Source organism: Maylandia zebra, linkage group LG15 (assembly GCF_041146795.1).
Source record: "Maylandia zebra isolate NMK-2024a linkage group LG15, Mzebra_GT3a, whole genome shotgun sequence".
NCBI lineage: Eukaryota > Metazoa > Chordata > Actinopteri > Cichliformes > Cichlidae > Maylandia > Maylandia zebra.
This window is the reverse complement of record NC_135181.1, coordinates 24,687,440-24,700,640: the sequence shown is the minus strand read 5'-3', so window position 1 is coordinate 24,700,640 and position 13,201 is coordinate 24,687,440. Positions and strand designations below refer to the sequence as shown.

The 13,201-nt window shown below is 41.9% G+C and overlaps 1 long non-coding RNA gene across 2 annotated transcripts; it reads right to left on the bottom strand.

Moving 5' to 3' along the window:
* Positions 1-9,817: 9,817 nt before the first annotated feature.
* LOC143412793 (uncharacterized) lies at positions 9,818-11,756 on the bottom strand. Of its 2 annotated transcripts, none has more exons than XR_013093331.1 (7): positions 11,261-11,756; positions 10,860-11,187; positions 10,698-10,759; positions 10,515-10,562; positions 10,399-10,434; positions 10,166-10,319; positions 9,818-10,088 (listed from the first exon to the last, which is right to left on the bottom strand). It is a non-coding gene; the product is annotated as an uncharacterized LOC143412793 (long non-coding RNA). The 2 variants fall into 2 exon arrangements; XR_013093330.1 differs by having other exon boundaries at positions 9,818-10,319; positions 10,860-11,042; positions 11,120-11,187.
* Positions 11,757-13,201: the final 1,445 nt, after the last annotated feature.

Here is a 13,201-nt window from a genome sequence, read left to right as displayed (position 1 = left end):
CCAAACACCGACCCCACCAGTGCATCATCTGCCTGCACAGCAAGAACACTACGTTCAATCAACACGTGCGCTGCAGAGCTCATTCTCAGTGTGGGAGCTTCACGATTGCACAGCACCAGCGCTACCATATTTTAGGACAAAGAAGAGACGAGTCAGTCCATCATTCTGACATTGGAGACATCTGGGTTCAATCAGTGGCGGAGGTTGGAGCAGAAAAGTTGTTTCTATTGGACAAAAATCTTACATTGCACTCGCATCCTCAGGGGAGCTTCAGTTCCTGAACAGAAATGTGGCGAGATTTCATTTGAGCTTGTTGAGTTTTGCATGATAAAAAGCAACAGATCTTTTGAGTTGACTCTCAAAATGCTTCAAATTACCCTGAAATTTGAAGTAAGTTCTCTTTAGCTCATGCCAAAACCCATTAAATCAATCAAGGAGGACACTCAAACCCCCTCACTTGTTTATAACCTTTACCATCAGCGCAGTGGGGGAAAAAAACGTAGAATTTTTATTAAAATCCGTCTCTGCTATAATCAGATGTTTTCACTTTCTGCCTAACTGAAGCTCTCCTCTGGACTCAGTGCACACTTCACTTGTTTTCTTCAGTGGCTTCTTATGTATCTCTACGCTGTGCCTGATTAGCTTCCTGACAGCGTTCATATACAAAAGAATGAGTGATTGTGCTGTGATTGTGTCTTTATTCTTTCAGTGCTTCATTACCAACAAATTCTCCTCAAAGCATCAACCTGTCATGGGCCATTGACCCAGTGGTTTGAGTTTTGTGGGTTTATAATTTATTTTTGGGTTCTAGTTTTATATTGTTTCTTTTTTTCAGTATGGTATTATTTCAGAGCACTTTGGAGTATTGCTTTTGTGTCCAGTTGGTCCCGGTCTCATCTCTGTATTTAGTCAGTCTTGTCTCTGTGTGTTTCCATTTCTGTTCTGGTCTTATGTTATTTTCTCTTTTATTTTAATCGTGTCTCATCTCGTGCGTGATGCTGAGGTTTGCTTTCCTCGGTTCATTACTTGGATTGTGTTCAGCTGTGTTTCTCAGGTGCTCTGCTTTGCCCTTACCTTGATATGTACTTTAGTCCTCAGTTTGCTTCTTTTCTCTGTCATGTAGTTCTTCGTTCTGCTGTGCTGTATGGTTTCCTGCTTTGTGTTCCCGTTTCTTTCGATGAGTGTACCCCTTGGTTTGTGTTTTCTCTGAATCACTGTGGACTCTTTAATTTTAGTTCAGCTAAAATAAAGACTCACTTTTCTGAGTCCAAGTTCAGAGTCATGCATATTGGGCCCAAGACCTCCCTATCACAGCCCTTCACATATAAGACTATTCCCACACATACCCTCAGTCTTAATGTAAAAGTGATAAAAGCCATCTTTGAACCACCAGGGCAGTTACTGAGCAGTTATTTTGAGCAGGCTTTGGGTCAATAGAGAGTGAGAGCCGTAAATGTCATTTCAGTAGTCACATGGGACACAAAAACTACACAGAGACTAAACTTAAAAAATGCTTTAAACGTTTGTCCCTAAGTAATTAAGTCTCTTTTCCCCTTTTCTTCGAGCAGTCTTTAGGAACAGTTCCTGTGGTACATTCAAAGCTCTTTAACTGTCTTTTCTTTTGCCCTCTGTCAGGATGATCCTGCACTGCAGCAGATTCCAGGCACAAAATCAGAGGTCTCTGTCCAGAAGCGTGCACCATGAGGAACCATTAAGATCCACTATGCAGAACCCTCAAACGCCCACACCTCTGGTAGAGGACCCGAGTTTGAGGAGCACACACACCACCATCTGAGTGGTTGAAAGGGATTTTTAATTTTTTTTTATTTTTGAGCAGTGACTCAAGACTGTATTTCTGTATTTACACAAAACGTTCTATTAGCCTTGCAGCACTGGTGGGGCGGTTCATGTACAAAATGAGAAGCTCTGGCAGGACACAGACACATTCATGCTTTATAATGAAATCATATATGAAGAAGTGTAATGCATGGATAGTTTTGTACATATATAACTGTCAGTCAAAAATATGCACACAGAAAAAATGCTTCCATTGTTCCCATCTCCACCAGTAGGTGGCAGGATTGCCTTAGCTAAAAAACAACTCAACGCCCGCCCCCACCCCTCTCAAAATTTGCAACTTTCCATGACACAAAGGTATCAACGGGAAACTTTTTATAGAGGCTTTCACATGAGCTGCGTACACCGAGGCCGTTTGAGCACAGAGCCTCTCTGGCTGTCACCGTTAATGGGAGGCAGATGGACCTGGCTCGAAACGTTTCAGACTAATGAGGGAAATATGGAATCAGTGGAGGTTTCACACAAGCAGGCAGACGTGATGCTCATTGTATATTTTGCTTTGTAGCTGTCAAATTGTGTGTGTGTGTGGGGGGGGGGATCCAGTTATTCTGCTCAGATTAATGTAGCCTGACATTCTGAGAAAGATAAGTTACACCACAACCAACAACAACAACAACAAATCTTTGCATTCACCGAGATTTAAAAGGTGACAGTCTCACTTTCGAGCACATAAATGCACTCAAAGCCATTTTTATTATAACCCGTTATTGTTTCAAAGTGAAATTCCAAGCAAAATAGCCTTGGTGTATAATTATATGCTCATGTTGTCTGTAAATCCAGCTGCTTTTTTTCTCCCTTCTTCTTCTTTTTAAAGCTTGCTTTGCAGTGTGAATGCACATTCAACAGGCTGAGGTCCATGTAGTGGCCCCCCGAGAGGATGAGGTCAAAGCTAAGAAAGTTGTTATACATGTGTGAGCCTACAGTCTGGTGATGAGGACGCAGAGGACAACTCACACTTGTCATTTATCTTCGTGCAGCATTCCAAGCAGCAGCCTCTCCAAGAAATCTGTGCTTCAGTTATGCAGTGTGAAATTCTACAGTTTTATTTGCCTGATATTTAGCTCTAGTTAGCAGCTATCCAACCTTGTGTTTTGGAGAAGTACAGTTTCTGGATGTGGCTTGATGAGGGAGTAAGTACGTTTTACTTAAAAAGCCCCTTACAAGATAAAATCACAAGGGGCAAAAAATGGAGAAAAAGACTGAGTACAAAAAAAATGCCTGTTTAAAAAGATGAGCTTCAGCTGAGGGCTGGTGTTTTCCACACAAAGAGGGCAACTATTATAAAGGCTCTACCACCTCTAGTGTTGTCTATATTTGGGGAAGGACAATAAACTCTGATCAGAAGACCTGACAATCCTACTGGCGACATATGGCTTCAGAGGGTCACTGGTGTCCTGGGCACCTCACGGTGAAACCAGAACTTAGAGCTCAACTAGCTAGCATTAGCTCAAAGCACCTCTGGCTCCAAACAAGCAACACTGCAGCAAGCAGAACACCGACATCTTGGGCGAGTCCTCAAAATGTGGTTTCTAGAAACCTTTTGGCCTCGCAGTGAAATGCTTTCTAAAGGTCGAGTAACTTTCAAGGTGGGGTTTGCAGAACTGATCAATTTCCCCTCATAGACTTGACCTTTGGAACATTTGCTCCTGAAAACAGGTTGTTCTGATTGTAGTTTGAGGCCAACAATGAGCCAGAAAGATTTTATGAGTAAAGGCTCAACAGGCTTTCAACATTTTTGCAAAAAGAATGTATAAGTATGATCAGCAGGATAATTGGCTTAATCTTCACAGGGCTTTGGTCCTGCTGCAGGAAATGTAAATCACAGTGCTACGGAGCTGTCACATTTGGCTTCATGCTTAGGGGTAAATTTGTAACCTCAGACACCCTCTTTGTTGTCAAGCTTGTGTTGTAGCCAGTGTCTGCTGGCTGCTGGAGTTGGCTAACAGAGCGCCGGGTAGTTCCTGCGTGACCTGGATCTGACCAACAGTCTGATGACTCTCTCAGTCTGATCTATGGTTTATTTTGTTTGGTCTAAATCAAAAGTGGTTTTCTGGGTTTCTTCAGCTTCACACTGACCAATTAGGAGTTGTAAATCAAAATGACATTTGGCTCACTATATCTGGCAACACATCATCCTGTCTGAATGGAGTTTTTGTTAGCTTGACATAAATCTGATTACTCTTCTTCTTAGCCATAGATCATAAACTGACTGGGGAAAAAAAATTCACCAATCAGTCCATCGGCAGCACCTCCCAGCATCCGTGAAAATAAAAATAAATAAGCTCTTTTCAATTTAAATGTAGAACTTGGATCTATAGTTTGGAAACCTTTCAGTGGTTCATTTATTAGTATTTGAAAAGGGATGACAATGCATCAATTTTCTGCTGCCAATATATGGGCAGCATTCCTCTCCTACCTGGGAATCTCCAGATATTCTCAGGATAGATTTTCTTCTACCAAAAGGAAGTGAAGGAAAACTACCAAGAGTGATTCACTGACATCCAACTTAAACATTATCTTGAAATTAAAATGTAAAACTATATATTTTTAAATATATCAATAAACACATTTATTTGACCAATAAAGAGATGTACATTTGAAATCATCCACATACACACTGCGGTTTTTCTTATTTTATATATCCAGATTTGTGCAAGAGAAAAGGAAAAGAAACAGAAAGCCACATTTTAGACTAATCCTACAACATAATAGTGATGGGATTTCCGGCTCTTTTTAGAGAACCGGCTCTTTCGGTTCGGCTCACTAAAAAGAGCCGGCTCTTTCGGCTCCGAACCGGCTCTTCAGGTTGTTTTGTTGCGTTAATTTATTATTAAAAATAATATAAAATTATGCACAAAATGAATTACTAATGTAAAAAAAAGTGGTTTTATTTATATATGTTTATATATAAATATATGTGGTGGCCCCTAGAGACAAAGCACATACAAACTCCAAAACACATTCCTAGAGTTAACTGAACTTCCAAAACAGAGCTACCTAGATCACTTAAATTACACAATTGAAAGCATATGTGTATGGTTTGTGTATTTATACACAAGCACTCATATATATTCAAATAATAAAAAAAAATGTTCATTTACACCAAATCATGTCGTTGGTACTTGCTGGCTTGTGTAGCTACTAGGTAACTAAAGCTCAACACTGCGCCTAGCATCCTGGAGCACTTCTGTTGTGTTTTGTACGTGTTTTGAGTTTTTACGTGTTTTGGAGTTTGTACGTGCTTTGTCTGTAGGGGCCACCGTAAATATACTTTTATTTAGTCACTCCACATAAAATGTAATAAATAAATCATATAATACAACAACCAACTAGTCACAGTTCAACTTTTAACTATTTAAATTTTCAGCTTTTTCCATTTAAACCAATTTAAAGTGAAACAACACAAAACACTGCAAACCACAACACAATTAAATATAAATTACAATATGAAAACAAAAAGAAGATGCATATTCTCTGTCATATGCGCCTGCATGAATAAACTTTCTGAATCCTTTAGCATCTGCAACTGAAAATAGTTGTGGATGATTACTATACATTTCTAATGTGACGTTGTTGTCCCTGACTCTCTTTCTCTCTCTCTCCCTCCCGCTCTGTTCCCGTGCTAGTGCGAGTGTAACTACCGCCCCTCCCCCCTCTGCTCAGCGCAAAGCACAACGCTCGCATGCTGAGTGAAGCGGAAAAAAAAAGTGCGAGAGAGGGTGAGAGAAAGAAAAAAAACCCCACAGCTCGCGATAAGGAGCCGGCTCGCGTGGTTCACGTCAAAGACCCGCCTCTAAGAGCCATTTCGTTCGCGACTGACACATCACTATAACATAATAATAACACTGGAGCTCTTCAGGCGGTCAAAATAAATTAAAGATAAATGTTAAGTGTTACTTTAAATTAGTGGAAAATAGAAAACCTCAAATCTAAAGAGCTCACCACTCACTTAAAATATAATTTAGCATTTATTATTGGGGGAAAAAACAGTAAATGCAAAACGGCAAATAAAATCCTCCTAATGACTGATTAAAGAAGATGACTCATGTGTTCTGCAACGTCTTAATCAAACTCATAACGTGAAAATGTGCTGATGAATCAGATTAAAGTAGGACAAGCACAGACGTATTATTTGTTTTGGCAGCTCTTCAGTCACTAAAGAGCTGGGTATAATGTTTTCCAGCAAGTAAACCACTTTGCATTAAGTGTTGCACACATTAACACTTGGCTGACCCTTACGCAGTAACCACAGCAAAGTCTTATTACTTTATGTTTATGTCACAGTGATGCGAGGCGCTCTACGGCTGTCTTCGGCTTTGAGATCAAATGAAACATTTATGATTTCCTTATAAAATCAGAGCTTTCGTGTTTGCTGAGAACATTTGACCAAAGGGCACAATGAATTGGTTCGTCGAGATCTCCAAGAAAAGAAGCGTTCGGACGGAGAAGTGATTCATCGTGCGGCAGCTCAAACATGGTCTGAAAAGCTCAGTCTGGCTGGAAGGAGAGTAACTAATGATTTATGTGGTGAAGGTACTGAATTGGAAATGATTACTCTGCATTAAGTTACATAAGTCTGCAGGGGAAGAATTCGTTTTCAAGCTGCAGCGGTCGGAGGACAACAGCATGAACGTTTCATCTGCCAAGCTGGCTGCTAACAGCAAAATCACATGAAATCTGCTGAGAGTTCAAATATTCTTAAAAAAACATTTTCATTTCTGTATAAACATTCATTCATTCATGCAGTGTCTTTGTTGGCAGGTGTACTGGGGCTTTATTACTTACTTTATATGAGTAGATTTACATATAAAAATACAGTTAGCTATTAAAAAATATGATGCACTCTTACAAAGTATACTGCCAGATAGATGTAGCTTGACTTCAAATTAGGCAGTTCATGCAAATTAGGCATTCGCTCATTCAAGCTTATGCTGCAGTCACATCTGAGAAAACAGAGGTTGGAGAAACCCAAATGTTTGTGAGCATGTGCAATGACCTTCCAGTCTTGTTGCCTCTGAAACGGTTGCTTCAAAGACAGGGTTTACAGTTACTCGCAGACAGGCGCTTTCTCCGTCACTTTTGCACGGCAACACAGCGATAAAGAGGCAGTAAGGCAGAATCAGGTTGGCAGTTACATGCAGTCGCTTTGTGATGTTCGTGTCACAGCAATTAACTGTGATGAACTGATGAAAATCACAAATCTGTTGTCTCCATACATAGACATTCACATTAGAGCCCACACAGAACCCAGAATCTGAAAGAGAATTTCAGACATTTCTCCATTGACAATACTGTGTTTGCTTACTTTATCCATGACATCCGTTAATTGCCATTGCCATTTTGAAAGTGAATACAATGAAAGACGGCTGGATCTGACAGAGGAACCAAAGGACACTGCAAGCTCAGACTTGCAATTCTCATGTTGTTAGCTAAGTTGCTATACCCTGGTTTATCCTCCGGACTTGTACAATACTCATATTTCACAAAATGAACTTCGTATTTTATTCATTAAAACTTGAAACAAAAACTGAGCTCATCAGGAAATGATGATGAGGTCACAAAGCGAGTGAGTCGAGGGCTGTTTCCCCACAGAGTGAAAGGACTGTAAATTTATTTTTATAACCATAGGAGTCGCCCCCTGCTGACCATTAGAAGTCATGTTTAAGGCACCTGCTTGCTAGTGTGGTGGCGCGAAGGAGGGATAACCAGGGACGGTGACTAAGGGATGTTGACAACGCCACCTGGGGACAGAGTTACACCCCAGGAAAGATTTTTATAGCCAATGTAGATATTACACTAGCTACCAAAGCCCACAGGCTCATTATTAACAGCAGAGGTGAGGCAGAATTTATTAAGAAAAACTACTAAAAGCATAGAACTGTAAAATCAGAGATGTTCTTCAGGTAGCAGGGCTGAGTCTGCAAGACAGTTTATTAAAACACTTTATTAACAAACAATGATTAAAAGGAAAAAGGCTCGCTGCCACCCGAGTAAAACACCAACTTGATAAAATAACTAAACAAAGCGGTGGAGACCGGCCCTACAGAGAGGAGTACCCAAGGGTGCCACCAATTACTCACCATGTAGTTCCACTGCAAACCTCACTGTCACTCACACTGAAATCTAAATGGTGCAAGCTACCTATGCCCGGTGTGTACACTGTCATGCATCGGGGAGGGGATTCCACCTCAGGTGCCTAGCCCCTCAACAAGCGGCCGCACCTCCACTAAAGCAATAAAACAACAACCATAAAACGTTAAACAAATTAGTAAAAGAGATATACATAAAACAAATACACCCTAAGTTACAGTTCTTTATAAAACCATGAGTCAGTCAAGGCCAGTCCATAAACGTTTGTAAGATGACAACAGGCCACAACAAAACAAAACAAAAGAGCACAAGACATCTGGGGCCCGTTCTTCGTACGTCGCTAAGTAGGTTAGCTGGATTTGATTGTTGACGATTTCGCGTGATCCTGGATCGTTCGGTTCCCCGAAGCTCATCCGGGACTTGCTGTCATAGCAACAGAGCCGTAAGCGTAAACCTGCTTGGGAGCAGGCTTACTTTATGTAAACAGGATTAGATCGCGGCCACTCAGGTATGTCCGCCTCATGTATACGAAAGCAACAGCGATATCCGACCACTGTTTCACCAGAAATAGACATCATCAATGTAACTAAAGATAATGCAGCACTTGATACTGTTATTGATGTCACACAGGTCATTTCCTAAAAAAGGGAAATGCACTATTAATCACGCTATGTCATGTAGGTGATCACGCCAGATGCAACTCATATGTCAGAGTAGTAACAGCAAATTACACCGCGTAATCAAGATGGGAGACCACGGCTATAAAAGCGAAGGTGGAAGTGGGAAGTCTGTCGCAGCCATGTCCTGTCCGTTTGTACGCGAGCCACCCATTGCGGAAGGTGCAAGAGTGATAAGGAGAGTTTTCAGAATCCAACGTATATTGCGGGATAGACAGGATCCTTTAGCTCAGCACGACAGTGTGCTCATAGAGAGATACCGATTTTCCCGTGAGGGTATCATCTACCTAACCAACTTGCTGGATCCCCATGTTAAGAGTACCACTCACCGTAGTCGGGCATTAACAACTGCACAAACTGTGTGCATTGCCTTGCGGTACTTTGCGAGTGGCACGTTTCTGTACGCTGTTGGAGACGCAGAGAACGTTGGCAAAAGTGCTGTCTGCCGGGCCATTCGCAAAGTGTACCTGGCACTCAAGCATTTCCTGGGTGCGTTTGTGGTTTTTCCAAGCCACTTAAGACCACAGGTTGTCAAACAGGGCTTTTTTGCCATTGCAGGTACAGTAAATTCGATAGTGAATGTGATGCAATCATGACCTATGTCGGTAACTGTAGCTCGATTGTCCGCAGGCTTCCCGAATGTGATTGGTACCATAGACTGCACACACATTGCGATCAAGGCCCCCCCAGGCCCCAATGAAGGGGATTTTGTCAATTGAAAGGGGGTCCACAGTATAAATGTGCAGGTGAGTAATACTAACATTCCAGATGGCAATATATAATGCGAGGAGTGTGTTCACATATAATGTAATCTCCCAGATGGTGTGTGACTCTGTGCCATATCACAAATGTGGAAGCTAAATGGCCCGGATCAGTGCATGACTCAAGGATCTTCAGAGAGTCAGGGTTATGCACATTATTCGAGCGTGGTAAGAAAAAGAGGCTTATTCTGATATTTCACACTCATTTCGGGCCTAACATAACAGCATTTCTCCATTACACAGGGGCCTACGATGGGATTCTCCTCGGAGACAGGGGTTATGCATGCAGGCAGTACTTCATGACACCGTTCCCTGACCCCAACCCTGGGCCACAAACCCACTACAATGCAGCTCTAGCCAGGACAAGGGCACGCATTGAAATGACCTTTGGGCAAATGAAGGAACGATTTCAGTGTCTGAAACGCCTGAGGGTTGCACCTGACAGGGCATGTGACATTATTGTTGCATGTGCCGTACTGCACAACATTGCCACCATCAGAAAAGAGAGGACTCCCATGGTGGAGGTGCAGCCTGATGATGACCTCCAGCCAGTGCACTTGGACCAACCTAGTGGCAGAGCTGCACGGGACAGAATTGTGCAACACTATTTTGAATAATTAAATCATGACATAACATATTTTCTATTGACGTTTATTTGAGCATCTTTGTCTGTCTCATCACACACAAGCCAGTCATCAGTTGCCTGGAAAAACAAATCATATATACTGTGTCACGCAAGGTCACCAATAGTGCTCCGTATGAAAGTGTATTCTTACTTACTCTGAAGTTCCTTTTGAAGCAACTCGAATGCCAGTTGAAGTTTCTGCCTCATTAGAGCTTGAAGTTCGAGTTCACCTAGGAGCTTTTGTTTCTTCAGCTCAGTATACTCCATTTTTTGCTGGAGACTTCTCTTGTAGAGCAGACGAATGTCACCCTGTTTCAATTGTAGTGACAACATTTAACGGGAAAATACATGTCATATAGGCAGTAAAATTAATCACAACACTGCCCACCTCTGTATCAGCAGGCCTCTCTGCCGGCCTCTTGGCCTGCAAATCATACTGCAGTCAGACACACATGGCAGTGCACAAGTAGATGGCAATTCAGGCCAATTCATGCATGTACTCACAGGGTCTTCCTCCAAACCACAGTCATCTGACAGGGTTGCGTCACTGTCCTGTGCAATGGAAACACAATGGTGTTACAAAGGGATGTGGTACAGCCTATTGGTCTGTACAATTGGGTGGGGACAGATATATCTATCTATCTATATATATCTATATCTATATATAAAAATAATCTCCCAACTTACTATGCATGCTCCAGTCACCCCTTCCATGGGAACAGGTAAAAGTGATGGAGTGTCATGTAACACTGCACACAAAGAAAACCCACAATGCCAATGAATGTCAAAGTACGAATAGCATTTTCATTAAGGCAACAATCAAATTTTTTGAATCATGAGCCCATTCACCAGTTATGTAGGTGCTGCTGCTACTGCACCCCGGCTTCTGGTCTGTGGAAGAGCTGCCCCCAGGGATGCCCTCAACAATGGGTCTGGTGGCATTCAACCTTAGGGCCAGCTCCTCTGCCGGGGTGTGACGAGGGGGTGCAGGACCACCACCTGTCTTTTGTTGCTCTGCCCTTTTCTTGGTTGCTGTTATACACAAACACAGGGATTGTTTCAGGGTGTCTTTTCAAGAGACTGACAGCAATATGAGTGATAGATATTACCATTCTGTAGAATGTTCTTGTATTTCACTTTTACTTGTTCCCATGTTCTGGTGGGTCCTGTTGTGGCTCTAATGTGTAGGAGGATATGATTTGATATGATATAATATGATATGGTGTCATGTAATATGTTTAATTACTTACGCGTTTAATTTGTCAGCAACTTTCTGCCAGCCCTCTCTCCTTGCTTTTGCAGCCTTTGCAGTGTTCCCTCGGGTTCTGATTAAACTCTGGAACTCCTGAAATCCCTCACTCAAGAGTTCTTGCTCTGCTGCCGAAAATTACCGAGCGCGCTCCTTCGACATTTTCGCCGACCAATCAGAGGGTTGCCGATCAATGTTTCTACTATCGATGCGTAGCCCCTTTTACGACACCCAGTGATCTCACATTACTTCATCCAGCTGTACTAATCGTCAACAGCAGGTGTGTTCGGAGAACCGGATTAGTGAGCTCACGGTTAGCGCGATGATTTGGTCTTGGATGTGTCATTTGATCTTGGATGTAGTAAGCGACGTACGAAGAACGGGCCCCAGCAGTACAGCACAATCCACTATCTAAAGGGCAATACTAAAATGAGCAGCTTTCCTGAGGAGATCTGCAGTGCTTAGCTGCCTAACGCTCTCAGCCACCTTGGATGGGAAAAGACTGCCAAATGCCTCTGTGTGGTAGTGAAGCGCAGCTGTTTCTTATAAGGTTGCTAATTATCAGCTGGGAAGGTGTGGATGTTAGTGCTGCATTCGCAGACATTATGTAAAATCCTACCCCAAAATCTACTTCACAACACTAGCTTTATGTATCATACCAGCGCATTGAGGAGATGAGGGATGTCTTTGAAGCAGCCCACCTGTTCCTCCCTGGCACACCTGCATCTCATCGTGTCATTACCTCTGCTTACCAACTTTACATGTATTTAGCGTGTGACTGAAGTCTGATTATTTCCTCAAGTTTCTTGTCTTCTTGTGTCAGATCCCACTCAGTGCTCCTACTAACAACGAGCCACCGACCAACAAAATCCCCTCTTTGCTCAAACCCTAAGCCACTTGCATTCACAATCACCTAGGTCTTCCCCCTGGTCAGTTTCCTCCCCATCTCTCCCCAGGAGAGGTACACTGACTTCATAACAAAATCTGTCAGTTTCCAGACTCAAAAGTCATGTTTGTCTTTGATAGATATGGCATGATTGATACAGCATTGATATGCTGCTGTGTGGTTTCTGGAAAGGTTTCTTAATGTCCACATTGAAATCTCAGTCATCTGAGAGCGATTATTTCTGAAGCATTCAAATATTTGGTGGCTGGGACACGGGCTACGGCATTTTTAAAAACTTAGCTTAAAGATGTTCTACAAATGAACAACAAGTGCAAACATTTAAAAGATCGCGCTGTTGCTTGAAATCAGTATTTCGATTAGTCAGTAATACCGAGAGAAGTAAAGTTGATGAGTTCCTATTTGTTTAGTGGCTTTGTTTTGTAACCATGAATGTTAATTAGAAGGTTTTTGTCAGGCTATGTGAGTCATCTAATGTCCAAAGAATTATAAATGAAACACTACAACACAACATTACTGTAAATTACAGCTATGTCATAATAAACACAGAATTTCTCCTGGAAGGAATTCACACACACATGTAAACTGTTCGGAGATCTAATGATTAACACATGTTTGCAGTTTGCAAATTTACAATTTTACAGTCCAGTGCAAAAGAAAAGAAGACTTTCTTTAACCAAAATGTTGTAATACGTGAGCAAAGCCATTTAGCAGGCAGCTGTACCTATAGTCCCAAAGTCATCCCAGGACATTCAATGCTGGGTAACATGATGGGTTTTAAATTTCCAGCTGTTATTTATATGCAAACTAAACTTGCAGAGCTTTTTCTGGGAAATAGTATTCATACAATCAGCTGACAGCAAAACAATTATGCAGATACTGTTGAGATGGAAGGGCTACAACATCAGAAGACCATCAACATAAACACCAAATCTAGACAGATGGCATTATGAATTTGGTATTAACCGAATGAAATCATGGACAAATATGTCCACGCTGCTTGACTGCGTAATTGGGTGTTTGTTGGCACACTTTAAG